The sequence below is a fragment of the Maniola hyperantus genome, chromosome 20, assembly GCF_902806685.2.
Source record: "Maniola hyperantus chromosome 20, iAphHyp1.2, whole genome shotgun sequence".
Classification (NCBI taxonomy): domain Eukaryota; kingdom Metazoa; phylum Arthropoda; class Insecta; order Lepidoptera; family Nymphalidae; genus Maniola; species Maniola hyperantus.
In genome coordinates, this window is record NC_048555.1 from 7,657,143 (window position 1) to 7,674,388 (window position 17,246).

Genomic DNA, 17,246 nt, shown 5'->3' on the forward strand with positions numbered 1-17,246 from the left:
CCCTCTCTCACACGATATGACTTAATAGCTCAAGTCTATGATATGATCGGTTAACCTTTGTTTATTCCCAGTTAAGGCCTTTTTTGGTGAGGTTGAAAGGCTATCGGACTCGGATTTAGTCTAGCTGAAGTTTTTCAAAAAGTTTTATTCGACTGGAAGAGCTTTTTTTAAAGAAGATGTGATTATTACAGTAATTCCCAGTAAAAACCAGAACGTTGGCAGCTAGAGAGCAAAACTACTTATTTTTTCGCTGATTAGTCATTGAGCCAACTCCACTGGCTGGATATAATCTGCCAGGCAATATGGCCGCTGTGAATACGTCTTCCGAGCGGGTTCCGCAGTTAATTGCAAAGTGCACTATTGTTTACACCGTGCCCTTTGCTCGCACGCTACGCCGTAGGCTTCCCATCCTTCAAAATACATATTTTTGAGATAATTTTCCACGCAGACAGATTTTTTCAAAGGAATTTGATGGAACCGAGTTTGTAGGTATCTCTCGCCAGCTGTGAGACAACTAAGTACCTATATTGTTTAAAATAGGAAGTGAACAAGTGAAGCGAGTGAGTTTCGGTAGAGACCTTATCACGATGAGCTGAAGGTCTGTAATGAAATATTTTAATAAAAATATGGTCTTAAATACCTATTAGTTAAGCGGACGAATGTGTTGGATTTTAAAACCCGTGTGTCGCAGCGTACACGTATATCTAACGTAGGGATATATTTTATTATTATTGTTTTGTTGTAGAAATGCGATATTAAAAATCTAGATACTTAGTAAGTACCTAATACGTAAGTAATGCCTATTCCCTATTTGTCTCTTTCCTTTACCGAGTATTTTGAATTTTCATTCGTCAAGCTAGTTTAGATTATCATGCCTTTGAGTTACATGTACATACTAAGTACATCAGTCAGTCAGTTTTTGCTCAAAAATTAATAGGACTAAAGAAAGTATTCTACCTATTCGTAGAAATGTTAGTTGCGCTTCTTCACATTGAAATATAGAAATTAACAGTAATAAAGTCATCACCATGATAGCTCAGTGATTAAGACATAAGACGTCAGCCTTCTATTTAGGGAGTCCGGTATTTAATCCAGGGCATGCATCTTTAACTTTTCGGAGTTATGTACTTTTTAAGTAATTACCTAAGTATACTTGCTTTAACGGTGAAGAAAAACATCGTGAGAGTTTTCCTGTCTCCATAATGTTCTCAAAGGTATGTAAAGTCTGCCATTCTGCCATAGAGAAGTCTCAGGTGTACAGGTTTCCTGGCATTCAAACAATTGGTATTTGATTACATAAAACTCACATATCTAACTCAAAAAAATAGAGGTGTGTGCTCGAGATCAAAACCCGGACCCGCTAAATTCCGGACCGAATCTTAACCGCCAGGCTATTACCGTTTAATTTAATAAAGGTAAAGTGTAATCCATACTAATATTATAAATGCGAAAGTGTATCTGTCTGCCTGTCTGTCTGCTAGCTTTTCACGGCCCAGCAGTTTAACCGATTTTGATGAAATTCGGTACAGAGTTAGCTTACATCCCGGGGAAGGACATATACTTCACTTTTTATCCCGGGAAATCAAAGAGTTCCCACGGGATTTTTAAAAACCTAAATCCACGCGGACGAAGTCACGAGCATCATCTAGTAAATAATAATATAGTCCATTTGGATAAATTAATATTGCTATTAGGTATCTAAATTAAATTTGCGAATGCTCAACTAACATAATTACCAAATTGTCCAAAAGCGGAATCTCTGTCCGGCCAAAATGAAAATTTAGTTTTTGCTTACTTTAATAGAGAGACGCTTGCAAGTCCTCTTTCACGAAATGGAGCAGCCGGCAAAAACTTTCGACACCTTATTTAGGTTAATTGCTATGAGCTTAACCCGAATTTTTAAATATATTTTTAACTGGCATACCGTGAAAATGAATTATATATTCAAAAGTTTTTATTATAATAATAACTGTAGTATATTTTTCTAAATTTGTGAAGAGAATTTTACATCCAGGCTAAATTGGTCCAATGAACGTTGGTAGCATAGCATCTCTACGAAAATTCTACATCTATCTATGTATATAATATATATCTATATACCTATTTCAACAACCTTGTCTATGTGGATGTAGGTTTTAAAAATCCCATGGGAATACTGATTTTCCAGGACCAAAAGTAGCCCAAGTATGGTCTTCCCCAGGATGCAAGCCATCTCTATACCAAACGTCAAATTCAGGTCGATGAAAAGCTAGCGGACGGACAGTTTCGCATTTATAATATTAGTATGGATTGTTGCAATACCCTACAGCTAGCTTAGCAAATTACAGTACTGTACATCACTGTTCTACCCTCATTCTGGTTTTAGCTCAGACTAAAATATCCTTTAAATCAATACTCCTCTGCAAACCTGACCGGATGTTAGTCCATATGTAAATGGAGATATAATTAGATTTTGCTGCCGACTTAATATAGGTTATATTTATCTAGGCTTCGAATAAGAAATGGCAAAAGTTTGCTAAAGATATCCGTAATTAAAAACTGTGATAGCCTAGCGGTTAGAACGTCCGCCTTCTAATCGGAGGTCGGGGGTTCGATCCCGGACACACTTTTCGGCTGATCCGCACATGACCAGCGTGATATGGCCAAAAGCCAAAACCCTTCTCACTCCGAGAGGAGACCCGTGCTCTGTAGTGAGCCGGCGATGGGGTGATCATGGTGATGGTGATGGTGGTGATTAATCAAATTTAATTAAAATATGAAAACTGTAGTCAAAAAAAGTGAACGTATTTTGAAAATCCTTGCTATTGAAAACTCAACAAGTATAACTTTTTCTAAGCGTGCTGAAACAGCTTCAAAGAGCATAATAAATAGGTAATATACGACACATTTTACCATAGCATGAGAGCACTATACTTATTCTTGTAACTGACGCGCGCTTTAAAATTAATGAAGTTTCATATCCGGTTTTAATTGCACCACATTCTCCGAACATCGTGTAAGTAGGTATATGTGCCTTTCATTGGCAGACTGCCTTATATACATCAATCAATCAATCAGCCTGTTTGCGTCCACTGCTGGACATAGGCCTTCCCAAGAGCACGCAACCACACACGATCCTCCGCCTTCCTCATCCACCCACTTCCCGCTATCTTCTTAAGGTCGTCAGTCCAGCGGGTTGGAGGTCGTCCCACACTGCGCTTGCTGATACGCGGTCTCCACTCCAGAACACGTCTGCCCCATCGGCCATCGGTTCTGCGGCAGACGTGTATTATATACATAATACAGCGATATTAATGATCCACTAGATGCGGCGCTTCATAGTCACAACATGTTCCAATGGTTCCAATGAACATTCGTGTCCGCAGTCCGCACTCCCGTCAATTAGGTACCTATTGTAATCTGCGTTAAACGCAGTCATTTGTAAAAATTAAACTTGCTCGATGACTCTAATGTATTACTCACACTGTCATATAATATTTTTTGAGTAGGTATAGGTAGTTTTAGTACCTATACCTATGTTTGTAGCAACGGACTGCGTCTAAAGCGTTTACGATTGACAGGAGTGCGGACACCGATGTTCGTTGGAATATGTTGTTACAACAAAGCGCCGCATCTAGTGCAACATTTATATAGCTGCTTAAATAAAACTGGGCTTAAACTGGTTCCGCCGTAACTAAGACCTGTGCCAGCTCGTTAAAACCACCCTTACGCCGTTTAACTGCGAAAGTGACGGGGCTGATATAAATCGGTACTTCGGACATTGTGCAGTAACGGGCAGTAAGGTTGGCGATAAAGATTTAGCTTGTCCGCACACACACTGGTCGGCCGGTCCGGATATGCGCTGGAAGAAAAGTATAAAGATTAACACACGTCTAACGACTTTATCATGGACTACCTGATGCCTTCGACTTCTTCCGCGTGGATTAGGCTTTTAAATATCCCGTGGGAACTCTTTTATTTTCCGGTATAAAAAGTAGTCTATGCCACTCTCTCTTTAACTATACCCATGCAAAAAATCACGTCGGTTCGTTGCTCCGTTGCGATGTGATTGAAGAGCATTTTTTTACCTGAGTGAAAAAAAATTATAATGCGTGCGTAAGTTTCTTTGAAGTAATCCGGGCTGCTTATCGGACCGGCCCGTTTGCGGTCGAGCTTAGCGTCACTAGCTATAATAGTTTAAAGGCCTATATTATGGTTAGTGGTATGTGCGATGGGCACGGCTCATGAAGTGGCCGTATTTGGCAATCGGGAATTTCTATTAGTTCGGGTTAAATGAGTTTTCCACGCCCTAATAGTTGGAAAATCCGTTTGGTGCGGTCATGGTATCTAATTGATATCATTCACCACACGATGACCACCACACGCCGACGCGGAATGTCATAGTCTATTATTGGGTTTTATTATTTTGCTGCTTTTAACCAAATAGGTATATCTACTAGGTGGACAAACGACATCAAATGAGCCATAGGGAGTCACAGGGAGCCACTGGATTCAGATTCAGACGGCGCAAGACCATAACGTATGGCGGTATGGATTATGGAAGTCCCTACAAGAGACTTATGTCCAGCCGTGGACATCTATCGGTTGATAACGATGATGATGAACCTAGGATATATAATTCCAGATAGGTAAGCAAAGTTAATAGATTTGTATTTTAAAAAGTGAAGATAAATTCGTACTTTAGTGTGAAGCTGTGATAGCCAAGTGGTTAGGACGTCCGCCTTCTAAATGGAGGTCGGGAGTTCGATCCCAGGAACGCACATCTAACTTTTCGGAGATAAGTGCTTTTTAATTAATTAAAATATATCACTGGCTTCAATGGTGAAGGCAAACATCGTGAGAAAACCTGCATGCCTCTGAGTTCTCCATAATGTTCTCAAAGGTGTGTGAAGTCTGCCAATCTGCACTGCCCAGCGTAGTAGACTATGGCCAAAAACCTTCTCATTCTGAGACCTGTGCTCTGTAGTGAGCTACGCTATGCTGATGTGTGTCACACACACATCAGCGTAGCGGCGAAACCCAGACTCACTTATCACAAGATGAGAGCGCAGTCAAGTGCTATCGTCAAATATAAAAAAATAGGTAAATAGGTTCGCTTTGTCCTAATTACATGTCATAAAGCAGATTCGCGACGAAGGGGTCCGACCCAAAGCTGGGTCTATGGCGATCCATCACACGGGCCCTTGTCTAAAATGATAAGTATAACAAATGATACAACGCAACAGGAACGCTTTTCTAATAATACAATTTGTGCATACGAAATTTCAGGTACTGCACTTAGCTCGCAAGAAGCTCCGAACTCGATCAAAACAAAATAAAAACCAGTCAAGTGCGAGTCGAGATTTTCATGGCGAATCCCTGAATACCGCCAAAGCGCGAGTCGGGCTTCGCTCTTTTAGGTTTCCGTACATACTTAATACCAATCCGCACATGGCCAGCGTGGTAGACTATGGCCAAAACCCTTCTCACTCTGAGAGGAGACCCGTCCTCTGTAGTGAGCCGGTAATGGGTTGATCATGATGATCATGATGACATACTTAATTATAATTAAGTAGGTACGTACATAATCTACTATTGAGGCTTCATTTAGTACCTATTCGTCCATATCTCGACCGTAAAACACCTACACGTTTTCTACATGACGTAAAGATTTGTATAATATCCAAGATTTTCGTTTCTCCATCCATCTGCCCTACGTCACGGCGTGTTAGTATAGGATCTGTCAACTGCACGGTGATTAATCACCGGCCTTAAACAAAGTTACACCACTAACGATTACTAATGATCACACCTTAGCATTCTCATATGGTCGCGAGGCTAACCGCGCTTATAAGCTTTGTAAATGTTACTTACGTGAGTTCTAGCTCGTATCATTATTATAACTAGCCTTTTCCAGTGACTACGTGGATTAGGTTTTATCTCGGTGAAAATTCTCAAAATACATTCTTACATACTGAGATTTAAGAGCGTAGGTTATATCTACGTTGCAACTTGCACCATTAACCCACTTTACGCTGTCAAAGACCTAGGTCTAATAGTTGCCGCTAGAATCTAGATGTCCAAAACGAAGCTTAGATTATAGTGTCTACGAAAAGCAGAATTATGGATTCAGAACTAAAGACTATTGTCGACTGAAGGATCGCGACCAGACATAATATATCATAGGACATCGTTTCGATGCTCTATTGTGTGTGCAAAAATATACCGTACCAGTTACTAGTTACTACCTTAGAAAATGCGAAATAGTGAGATGTGGACAAGTGGCGGTCAGAGATAAGTAGAAAGAAAAGATATCTTATTTTCAGTAAGAAAACTTTAGGCTCTGATTTTCTAGGAATTCGTTGCTATCGTATACCTAGCAGCCGAGTTATATGATATCAAAAAATATTTTTTTAGAATTACACTCGTTTAAAAACTTTACATTTTTCAGTGACGTCATTCGGGTTTACAGACACACCAACGACATTTTGCTCTCTGACCTCGGTTGTACATGCACTAGCCACCCTACGACGTTACCTAGTATTTGACACAAGACATCTTTGTATCTCCCTTCCCTTTGAAATGCATGCCAAAGGTTATGAGTACAATACAAGATGCTGTTTGGTAGTTTCAGGTAGATAGTTGACCAAAATGCTTACAGCAGCTTCAATTCAAATACCGTTGACGTTTCACGGAAATAGATGAGATCTATAACACGTGACAGATCAAGATGGCAATCGGGGTATGAGGTGGGGGGACACCCCGATTCGTACCCCGATTGCCATATTGACCTGTCTCGAACTGTAGGTCTTGTAAGATCCTGTTTGGTAGCTTCACGTAGAGAGGAGACCAAAATGCGTAAGTATTATACTCAGTAGTTTCTCTTCAGAAATAGATGGCTTAGATAGGTTTAAGTTAAACTGAGTTGTGATTCTAAGATTAAACTTAGTCTTGCGGCACTTTGAGCATATGGGTATTTAGATATTAACTAACTAAGGCTTCCTAATACGATTCCTAGGAACTAAATCCATTACTACGTGTAAAGACTTTAACAGTGTAAGCTAATGGTGTAACGAGCTTACGAAGCTAATTTTCAGAAACGGAAAATGTGTAATCATTTTGTTAGCCTTATAGGTATTTATTAAACACCGAATTGTATTTAAAGCTTTTTTTTATTAAAAATACATACACTTCCTTATTGCTAGCCTAATCTACTTAAGTACTTTACGAAAATGCCTCTGTATGAAAATATGGTAGAATTATGGCTAAATCTCCAAATTGAACAGCCTGACTGACTCTTTGCACATATAATTAGCCAAATGTACATTTATTATCTGAGTCGGTATTTCGCCTATTTAACAACTATATTTTATCTATGTATACTATATAGTAGGTATACAATATACATAGATAAAAGGCTTTTTCATTTTATTTTGTTTATTTTTATATGAGTAGATAATTTATTAGACTAATTTATAAGATTAGACGATTACCGCGACTTCATCAGTGTAGCAACCTACACTGATGAAGTCGCGGTAATCGTCTATTTAGGTTCTAAAAATCCTGTGTAATTTTCCGGGATAAAAAGTGCGTATGCCACCTCTAGGTCTTTAATTATAATATCCATGCAAAAAATCACGTCGCATTGCGTTGGGAAAAGTTACCCATTTTAATGTTTCTTCCTTAGCTCAGACACCGCTCGCTAGTACCCCATTAAATAACGTAGAAAAGGTAATTGCCTAAAATACGGTGATTATAAAAACGGCTTAATCTGAGTGGGTTCGTAAAAATCCGTATCAGCTCTTAGACGCTGTTTGTACAGCCCTATCCTTTTAAAGGAGGCAAAATAGACCTCCGACCTCCCTACCTGAAGCAACAATGGGCCTCCCACCGGGAGCACTCGGGGCTTCCTACGGTATCGTCGGAAAAGTTGAAATTTTGATGCTCTACCGAGTACCTACTGTTTTATGATTTTAGTTAAGTACCTAATACTTACTTTCGGGTTTGACCTAATTTACCTTCCAGTTGTAAAGCTTTGTTATAGAGAGGCTTAGAGGTTTTTCTAATTACATTAAGGCGAGTCACCGACGCTAAGCGGAAAAAACTGGTTTGCTAGATCAAATGTTTTAGGTATTTACTATTAAATAATGGCCTTGCTAAAAATATACAATATACCTAAAGACATTGTCTAAAGAATGTGCTACTTTGATACACAATAGGAAGTACTTCACTCGATCAAATAAAATCTTAAAATAAGCCGAAATAAAAGTCTAAAACGAATTATTTAATACTAAAATTTCTGACTTGGCAAATAGTTTTTATATGGAAATATTTGTCTTTAAGTACTACAGAGAACCTGCTAAATTTTGGTTTTCAACAGGACTTCTATAATTTATTAAATTCAAATTTAACGTTTGAAACACAGAATTTGAACGTTGCCAAGCGGTTTGCTTCAAAGCCGCGCTGCCCACCTCGGTGACTCGCCTTAAACTAATTTTAATGTTTTTTTTAAACTGTATTATTATTATAAGTGGTGTTATGATCTGTATGCCAGCCCGATCGATACAAACTAAATTAAAATCACACTACATCGAACCTAAAACTACTTATAAAAATTTGAGAGAATCACTAACAAATTTATACACTTTCATTGCCGAAATGCTCGAAGGTATGTTTAAAATATAGTTAAAAATACCAATATTCATAAAATTTAAATTTAGTTCACACGTTAGTGTTTCTCTCAAATTATGATTGCGAACACATGCCAATAGTAAGTGCGAGACATCATCTACATACCTACATTACCACATACTTCGCAATTGGGAGAATCCGTTTTTCTTTCTTATTGAAAAAAAAAACTTCAAAACACGGAGGAGTCTACATTTTTATGACTTTGAACGGGTCGATGTGGGTCTATATTGACCGCATATAGGAATGCCTCACGAGGCTGCCTCACTTTGTGTGTACCTAGCTAAAATCACTAAACTAGATTCACTTTAAATTAACCGTCTAATTGCGTTACCCAGGAACAAAGGGGTCAAAAGTCCTTTACCTTCATTAGACTTTTTTTAGCCAATTAGTTTTCTAAATCATTTTATTGAACGTTTCCGACACTCAGCCAATTTAAAGTACAAACTGGCGAGTCCAACTCGCGCCAAGTTGGCGAACGGGAGCTATTTATTTTGCTCTGTTCATAGTTCTTGCCTAGACCTTGTTTACGAAGTCCAATAGAACATCTTGACGATCTTTCTGCAGCAGTTGCCCTTATCTTGTTAATATTATACTACTACTTAATACTTATACTGCATAACACAAATACGATTACGCTTAAACTACATTTCGTGAAATTACTGATTTTTCGGCTACTTCCAAATTGTCCGAGTGAGTTCAATAAATGTAGTTTGTAAGATAGTAGAACCTGGAACGGCCCTTTTAATAAAGCTATAACCCTAGTTACAACTAGGGTTAATACAATATATTTATAAGTAAGTATATTGTATTTTAGATAATTTAACTTAGTAGGTATTCATTTCATTATAATATTATTTTAGTATTTTGAATCTAAGGTATATTTTTCATGTTCTTTAGGTTAGTTTATTTTATTGTAGGTACTTACGACTTGTTTTCAAATTTCAGTGCACGTTGTGACTGCCCGTAAATTGAGTTACACGAGACCTATAGAACTCAAAAATATGTTATGTAATTTGAGTGTTCTGTGCCAAAAAAAACCTAATCGCTTCGTATTCGGCATCATACTAGAATGCTAGAGTAGCACGCTTTTTCCGTTAGGACAAGACCTAACCAGACCTGAGCAAATTCATATGTCATAAATTGAACCTGCACTGTGCACAGAAGCGTAGTCGTCTCATTATGAGACCTCAGCGCTTAGGTACGCGCCAGGGTAGGACCTCAAAACGAGCAAACGTCAATTTCCCCGAATAGAAAATGTTTCTTCAAATGACTCCGTTATAATTCACCAGGAGGAACAGCAAGCTTGATCACTTATTAGCTGTTTGCTGGTGCTGATGTCCGCGACTTCGTCTGTGTGGATTTAGGTTTTTAAAACGTGAGAACACATTATATAGAAGACATGGAGAGTGACATAAGCTATTTTTATGCCGGAAAATCAAAATGTTTCCACGGGAATTTTAAAAATCTAAATTCACGCAGACCAAGTCGTGGGTGTCAGGCAGAATAGGTTTATTCTATAATCCGCAAAGTACAACACACATCAGGTGATATGCACCGCCCGCCCTCCTGGTACAAGTGCGTACCTACACATGCAAGAAAGCAAGCCGATCGCGCGCCGCAGAAATCCTCAAACACTCTCTACGCACGTTTCACTCCGACACCGCGGGTATCTCCAGATGTAACTAGACTCTACATCTCAACTCTACACATAATTGAAAAGTTAAGTAGGTAGAGGTACATATTAGACAAATTGTGATATTATTGCTAAAGCAGTGTACATTGTACATACCACCTTTTTGTAGTTAGTTCAAATTGAGTGTTCAGATTGTAGCGTGATGGTTGCATTTTAAAAGATGTGCGAGTTAAGATCGCCACTCGAGGTAACCTTGCCGCGCATGTGCCAGAATCAGGGCCGTCGGTTATCAAATATTAAATTATTAATTCAATTACAAAGTTTAAGTTTAGATGGTGTTACTTCATTGGATTAATTTTTGAATTTGCTATGAGTGTGCTCTTGTTAGTTAATGATTTAGTTCCGTAATATAAGCCATATAAATACCAGTATATTTTTCAAGAATATTAGGTATAGGTAGGTACTGTAAGGTTAGAGATGTCTTACGAAGTTGCGAGCAATTTGATCTAAATATTAGGTTGCCCGCTAGCGCTATGATTCTATTAGGGGTTTAGCTAGTATGACTATCCCACGGTTTGGAAAATGAATCTTAATTTACTCCCTAAACTTTATTGATTGTTTTTTCAACAACTTTTAGTAAAAGAAATAATAACCCTATAGACAACGGCTTTAAAACAAACTTCTACGTTAAAGCCAAATTGTAGGTAAGTATCAGCGAAGCAAAATGATTCAGAAGACATGACAGGCGGCATAATATAGCGAGCTGCACTGCTTCAAAAGCTCTATCAAAATTTGCAGTTGGTAAGAGCCCTCGCCCACGGCGACTTTTTGTAGCGATGCTGTCACTACTAACGCGTGTTAGTCGCATTTGCAACGTGCTACTGCATCGCGACTGTATCGATGCAAACGCGCGACTTTGTCGGATGACATCGGGGGAAGAACGGAGGGAGGGTGGCGCGTGAATAGAGAACCGAGCATCAGTGCAACATTTTTTCTCGTTTGCATCGACAAAGAAGCGCGACAATATCGCGTTTGAATCGCGACTGAATCTGAGACCGTGGGCGAGGGCACACAGCTAGCGACCGCTTCGCGACTGTATCGATGCGGACGCGCGACAGCATCGCTACTGTATCGCTACAAAAAGTCGCCGTGGGCAAGGGCTCTAAGATAACCATTCGACCCATTCTGACCTATTAAATTGTAATAATCTTCGAAGCATCTATATAGCAGTTTATTAATAGAATACGGGTAAATTATTCATTAAATCAAAACCCTTAACTCTGAGTTAAGGCCCCTTGTACCGTCTTATCACCTATAGTAGGGCGTTATCACTGGATTCGCTAATTTACTATCCACAAATGAATATTTAATCGGTGTGTGTGTCATCCCTGAGAATTCGGCTCGCCGTACAACCGACCACAGAGTTTATGCTAAGGCCGTAGATGTGGCAGGCCGATCATATTCAAAAAATATCTTTTTTTAGAAGCGTATAGATAGAAAAACGTAGTACGATTCATAATTCAAGGTAAAAACGTTTTTCTCAAGGATTTCAGTCTAGTGACCATATTATTAATATGTTCCCAACATCTGTAAGCTTATATTTGGCTATTGTTATGGTATAATGATAACACACACACATGGTCTACGGCCAAAGTCAGACATTGCTCGAAGGCGTGTTTCGAAAATAAGGAGGTAGAGTCTGGAGTAGAAGAAGAAGAGTGAATAGATACCTTTAGGCGCACTCCACCTTAGGATGTATCATCACTTACTTTTTGGCGTGAATGCAGTCAAGCACAAGTAGTTAAAGAAAGTAAAGAAATAAGAAGTTACCTCGTTTTTAAAATACTCAGTTAATACCTAAAGTCCCGTCTGCGAATTTTGGGTTTGGCTACGCGAGGCGGGCGGGGCACGCGGGGATGAAGCGACGCAGCCTCCCTTCCCGGCAACGATTACTGATTAGTGAGGCGGCGTGAGCGGCAGGCCCCGCGCGAGCTCGTCATGCCGCCGGCCGCTCCACCACTCGTCTGAAATCACCCCGTTCTAAAAACATCCCCCGTCTTAATCTCCCGATAAAACAAAGTCCCCCGATTACCGAAGAACAACTGTGAACTGACCACGTGATATACATGTGCTTTTACTATTACTACGCAGTGCAATGTACAGTATTCGGTGGCTGATACTTGTGTGTGTGTGACCGCGTGGTAAAGGTAAGTGACATTTCGTAAATGTAATGTTTCCTCCTTTCCTCTTATGTCACCCCATATTACTGGGCCCGTTGATGTCTTTATTATCCACATAAATGTCATAAATGTTGATGGGCATTGCTAAGTTAGTTTGGCGCTAGCAAAGTTGTAATCCGGCTTTTATGACTGTGACACGACTATGGCGGTTTAATAGGTTATGTATTCTATAATAGTATAGTAGTATATGAATCGGTACATGTTACGCTTTATATAAATTTAAGACTTTAGGTTAGTACGAGTAGATAATATAAAAGTCTTATAAGACTTAAATGGAATTTAAGTGTCATTTCCAATGTGAACGGGCTTAGTTTTGAGGTTACATTATTTACTAGGGTTGTCTCATTATTATTTATACCTACTTGGTAATAATTATGTGATAATACTTTTTTATCCGCTTCAATAGCAAAATATCAGACATTGTAAAATTTTGTGGAATGATTTTTGACTAGATAAACAAATGTCGTAGGTAATTTAAGAAAATAGTAGTTAGAGTAGTTTGTAAGTTTGTTTGTAGGAAGTCATCTCTGGAACTTCTGAACCGATTTTGAAAATTCTTTCACCAGTAGAAAGCTACATTATTCCTGAGTGACAAAGGGTATATTTAAAAAAAAAATAGAGTCCTAAGAAAATTGTAATAAACTACCCGTGCGAAGCCGGGGCGGGTCGCTCGTGAATTATAAAAGAGCAGGAATAAACATAAACTACTTAGGTATTTTCTCTAATGCTGGTTGAACTCTTGCAGAATTATTCTCGGAATTTACATAAAATCCTTTATTTCCTCTCCGAGGCTCCTTTGTTTCGAGAGTTCTTTAGAAATGTGATATGAATCTTGTCATGGAACTTTGAAAGGATGAGAATATTAAAACCTTAATATCGACATTGCTTTTGTATTTGTACATAAAAGGGGCTTGAAGGTTCAGTAGTAATATTACAATTCTTGCTATAGGGTTACGGGTACGGGTTAGAACCAGGATTCGTCATTTTTCAGTAACCATTATTAGGTGAATGGGCTTAAAATAATATCTTCAGCTAAAACCTTTTTTAAATTTTTGATTTAAGCCATAATATTGTGCTGAAATTTAAAACGATTAAGTAGAAATGTCAAGATAAATCCAACTAGTCCAAACATGACTGATAATATTTTTCAGTAAGAATATCGTCAAAAAATCCGCCTCTGGTTTCCATAGGTAGGCCAAAGGTGCCCGTCAAGCTGGCGGCATTGCCACGCTAAATGGCGATGGCCAACCTTTGGACCAGGTAGACCCCAGACCCCACAAAAGAAAAACTCTTCGCTTCCTCGCCCCAGGAGCCCATCGTCTCTACCGCCAGTAGGACTATTTACAAAGATTTTGAATGAGACTTACGAATTGCCTACCTCTTTGATGGATATTTACTATTCATCACGCCCTCTCGGCTCTACATCGATGAAAAACATCGCGAGGAAATCTGCATATTATTTAGGAAGGAATCAGGAGACGTAACGTACCTACACCAAATTCATCCTGGCTCAGTGTTTCGATCAATATAAGCTTCAGAAGATTGTCTTGTTTTTTCTCATATCGAAGCACTTGTTCCACCGCCAACGGTTAGCGAGCAAAGAGTTGAGCTAAAACTAGAAACGAGTTGGCGAGCAATTAGAAGAAGCGCCGGTGTAATTGAGATAGTTTTTGTCTTCAGGTTATGAGCAGCGTGCGAGTGCGTCGTAATTTAGCAAATAAAATAATTTCATTTCGGGCGATTACTCGCGCTGGTCTAGGCAGCCGAAACATTTAAATTTTTAGTACTTGACCGCCAAGAGAGCGTCGCTCAGCGAGTGAGTTCTCAAGCACAGCCAGCGATAACTTTTATTTATCTCATTTATTGGCACGGAATCATACACTGATTGTAAGTACCTACTTTCTTGAGAGACAAAATAGTTGATAGCTAGTCGCTTCCTCGTCGGCGGTGGGACAAGCGCCTAAAAGGAGAAGCTGACTAACTGGCAAATAAACGTACGGCTTTATCCGCTGAGTCTTGAAACTTACCCAAATCCGTTTTGCTCAAAGGTGAGCACTGAAATAAGCGTTTTTGCGTCTGGTACCTCAGATGTTTGCCACACAGGCTTGGCATAGACCGACGTCTCAACACAAGCTGAGTGGCCTACGTATTCGAGGCGTTGCACTACATAAACTGATTATTTTTGTAATGCCTCGAATAAACCTTTTTCTTTCTTTCTTTTCGTGCGCCTCTTGCAGCTCTGACGGTTCTTGCGCCTCTTGAGGGTGATCTAAATATATTTTTCGCATGCATAAAACATGCATGCGAAAAATGACATGAGTCAAATTGAAGCGAAGCATGTGAAATATTGAAGATAAACAGGCGTGGGTTGCGAGCTGAAAAAATATAGCCTCGTAAAAAGGCTTAGTATAAGATTTGAGGTATGTCTCACCAACGGAATTCGAGCGTTATCAGCAAAATGAAAATGGGCATTAGTAGTCTTGTCTAAGAGCCATAACACACTGGGACGCCATGACAACGTCCACAGGTCGCCAGAGTATCCAGTCTCCGCGTAGGAGCCGATTGATTGTGGCTACGCTTCTAAATTGGTGACGTCGCCAGATCGTAGGCAGGTGAGTTAACTGCCATACGAATTATTTGGATTAGAAGCCAGTCACATGTCGCCATGTTATCCCAGTAGTTTAGCGCTCTTAAAGATGAATTTAGATTGATTCCATCCATACATCTACAGCTAGCGTTACAAGCGGAAACATTGCGAATAAAAATCGGAGGTACGGATTTTTTTGCTGCAGCTCAAGTAGATTTAGGTTCATTTTAGGGATGACTTATGCTAACTCGTGGCGGGCGCGAGTCGTGCCACGTACGAGGAACGGCCCACGCCCGCCACGTCATCCCTAACTCTGACGTCATTGTGTTCGTCATGCTCGAATTCTATCATCGTTGGTGAGATGTAAAATCTCTTACTAAGCACACTGAGCGCGAATTATTGGTAAAGTGTTTCTTTCAGATTTTTTCATCACTATAAATACAAAGGTAATTTATTCAATAAATGCTTGAGTAGACATTTTTATATTTATTAATGGGTTTTTGTTCAATAAATATTCGAGTATTTTGATGTTTTTTTAAGCTTTGGTATTTATTTTCTAATATTTATTTGGGAAATTACCTCGCGGTTCTCGCGCTGAATGGAAAATTACTGTGAAATTTCACGTTAACTGAAGGACCTACAACTGTAGACGACTACACAATAAATAACAATTTATAGTCTAAGAGCGGTTACGCACTGATCCGACCTCTGATCCTTATTTTTACGTCATTTGTCCATAACTCATAAGCTACCACAAATACAAATGCCACAAATAGTTCTATGAATACTTCGGCACGTATTTTTACGGACTCGGATCGGATGAGTGAGTAACCGCACTAAGCAATATCCGAATTCTGTCCAAGTTTTTTATATCCGTATTTTCATGGATTCGGATCGGATGAGTGCGTAACCGCTTTTAGACAGAGAAAAATATTTTATTACCAGTCTGTAGTACAATACTTAGTCAGTCTTTTTGAAGACCATAATATATTCTATTTTCGATAAAAATTAATTGTTACAAGCAATATCTTTTAACGTAGGCTGCTAAGGTCACACACGATCAACCTATCGCCGGCTCACTACAGAGCACGGGTCTCCTCTCAGAGTGAGAAGGGTTTTGGCCATAGTCTACCACGCTGGCCATGTGCGGATTGGTAGACTTCACACACCTTTGAGAACATTATGGAGAACACTCAGGCATGCAGGTTTCCTCACGATGTTTTCCTTCACCGTCAAAGCAAGTGATATTTAATTAATTAAAACACACATAATTCCGAAAAGTTGTGCGTGCCCGGGATCGAACCCCTGACCTCCGATTAGAAGGCGGACGTCCTAACCACTAAGCTATCACAGCTTTTTAAGGCTGCTAAGGTAACTACTGAAAAAAACTAAAATTTTAGCAAAGTACCTACCTATATGCTCTATAATTTATATATAGACCTTAGCCTCTATTATCATATTATTATACAAACATGCATGCTTGTATAAATACATTGCTCATGCTGACTTGTCAGTCAAGCTTGTACCCATATAGTAGGTACGCGATAGGTTGAGATGGCAATCGGGGAGGGTACGCAGGCCCCGCACTGCCGCACAGCCCCCGCGGTAATTTAGTGCGACGAGCGCGGGTGACGTGCGGGTGTGCGGGGCGTCCCCCCGCCCGATACCTCGATTGCCATGTCAACCTGTCGCGGACTATATTTTAAATGATTCGTTGAATTACCTACCTACTTATATCAACAAAAAAGTAAAAAAACATAAAACATATACTTAAACGAATAAGTACCCTAAAAAGACATAACTTTTTAGGGTTCCGTACCTCAAAAGGAAAAACGGAACCCTTATAGGATCACTTTGTTGTCTGTCTGTCTGTCTGTCTGTCCGTCTGTCTGTAAAGAAACCTACAGGGTACTTCCCGTTGACCTAGAATCATGAAATTTGGCAGGTAGGTAGATCTTATAGCTGACATTTGGGGAAAACTCTAAAAACCGTGAATTTAGGGTTAGATCACACAAAAAAAAAATGTGGTCAAGAACTAATAATTAGTATTTTCTACTTTCGAAGTGAGTGACTATATGAAGTGGGGTATCATATGAAAGGTCTTCACCTGTGCATT

At 39.3% G+C, this 17,246-nt stretch overlaps 1 protein-coding gene across 5 annotated transcripts in view; it reads left to right on the top strand.

The window, feature by feature from the left end:
• Positions 1-12,277: 12,277 nt before the first annotated feature.
• The window catches only part of Dscam4 (Down syndrome cell adhesion molecule 4), a 234,927-nt gene continuing 229,958 nt past the window's right edge, over positions 12,278-17,246 (top strand). For all 5 annotated transcript variants that reach the window (XM_069505251.1, XM_069505255.1, XM_069505256.1 and 2 more), the window contains exon 1: positions 12,278-12,510. The gene's annotated coding sequence lies outside the window, so the exon portion shown is untranslated. The remainder of the gene's footprint in view (positions 12,511-17,246) is intronic.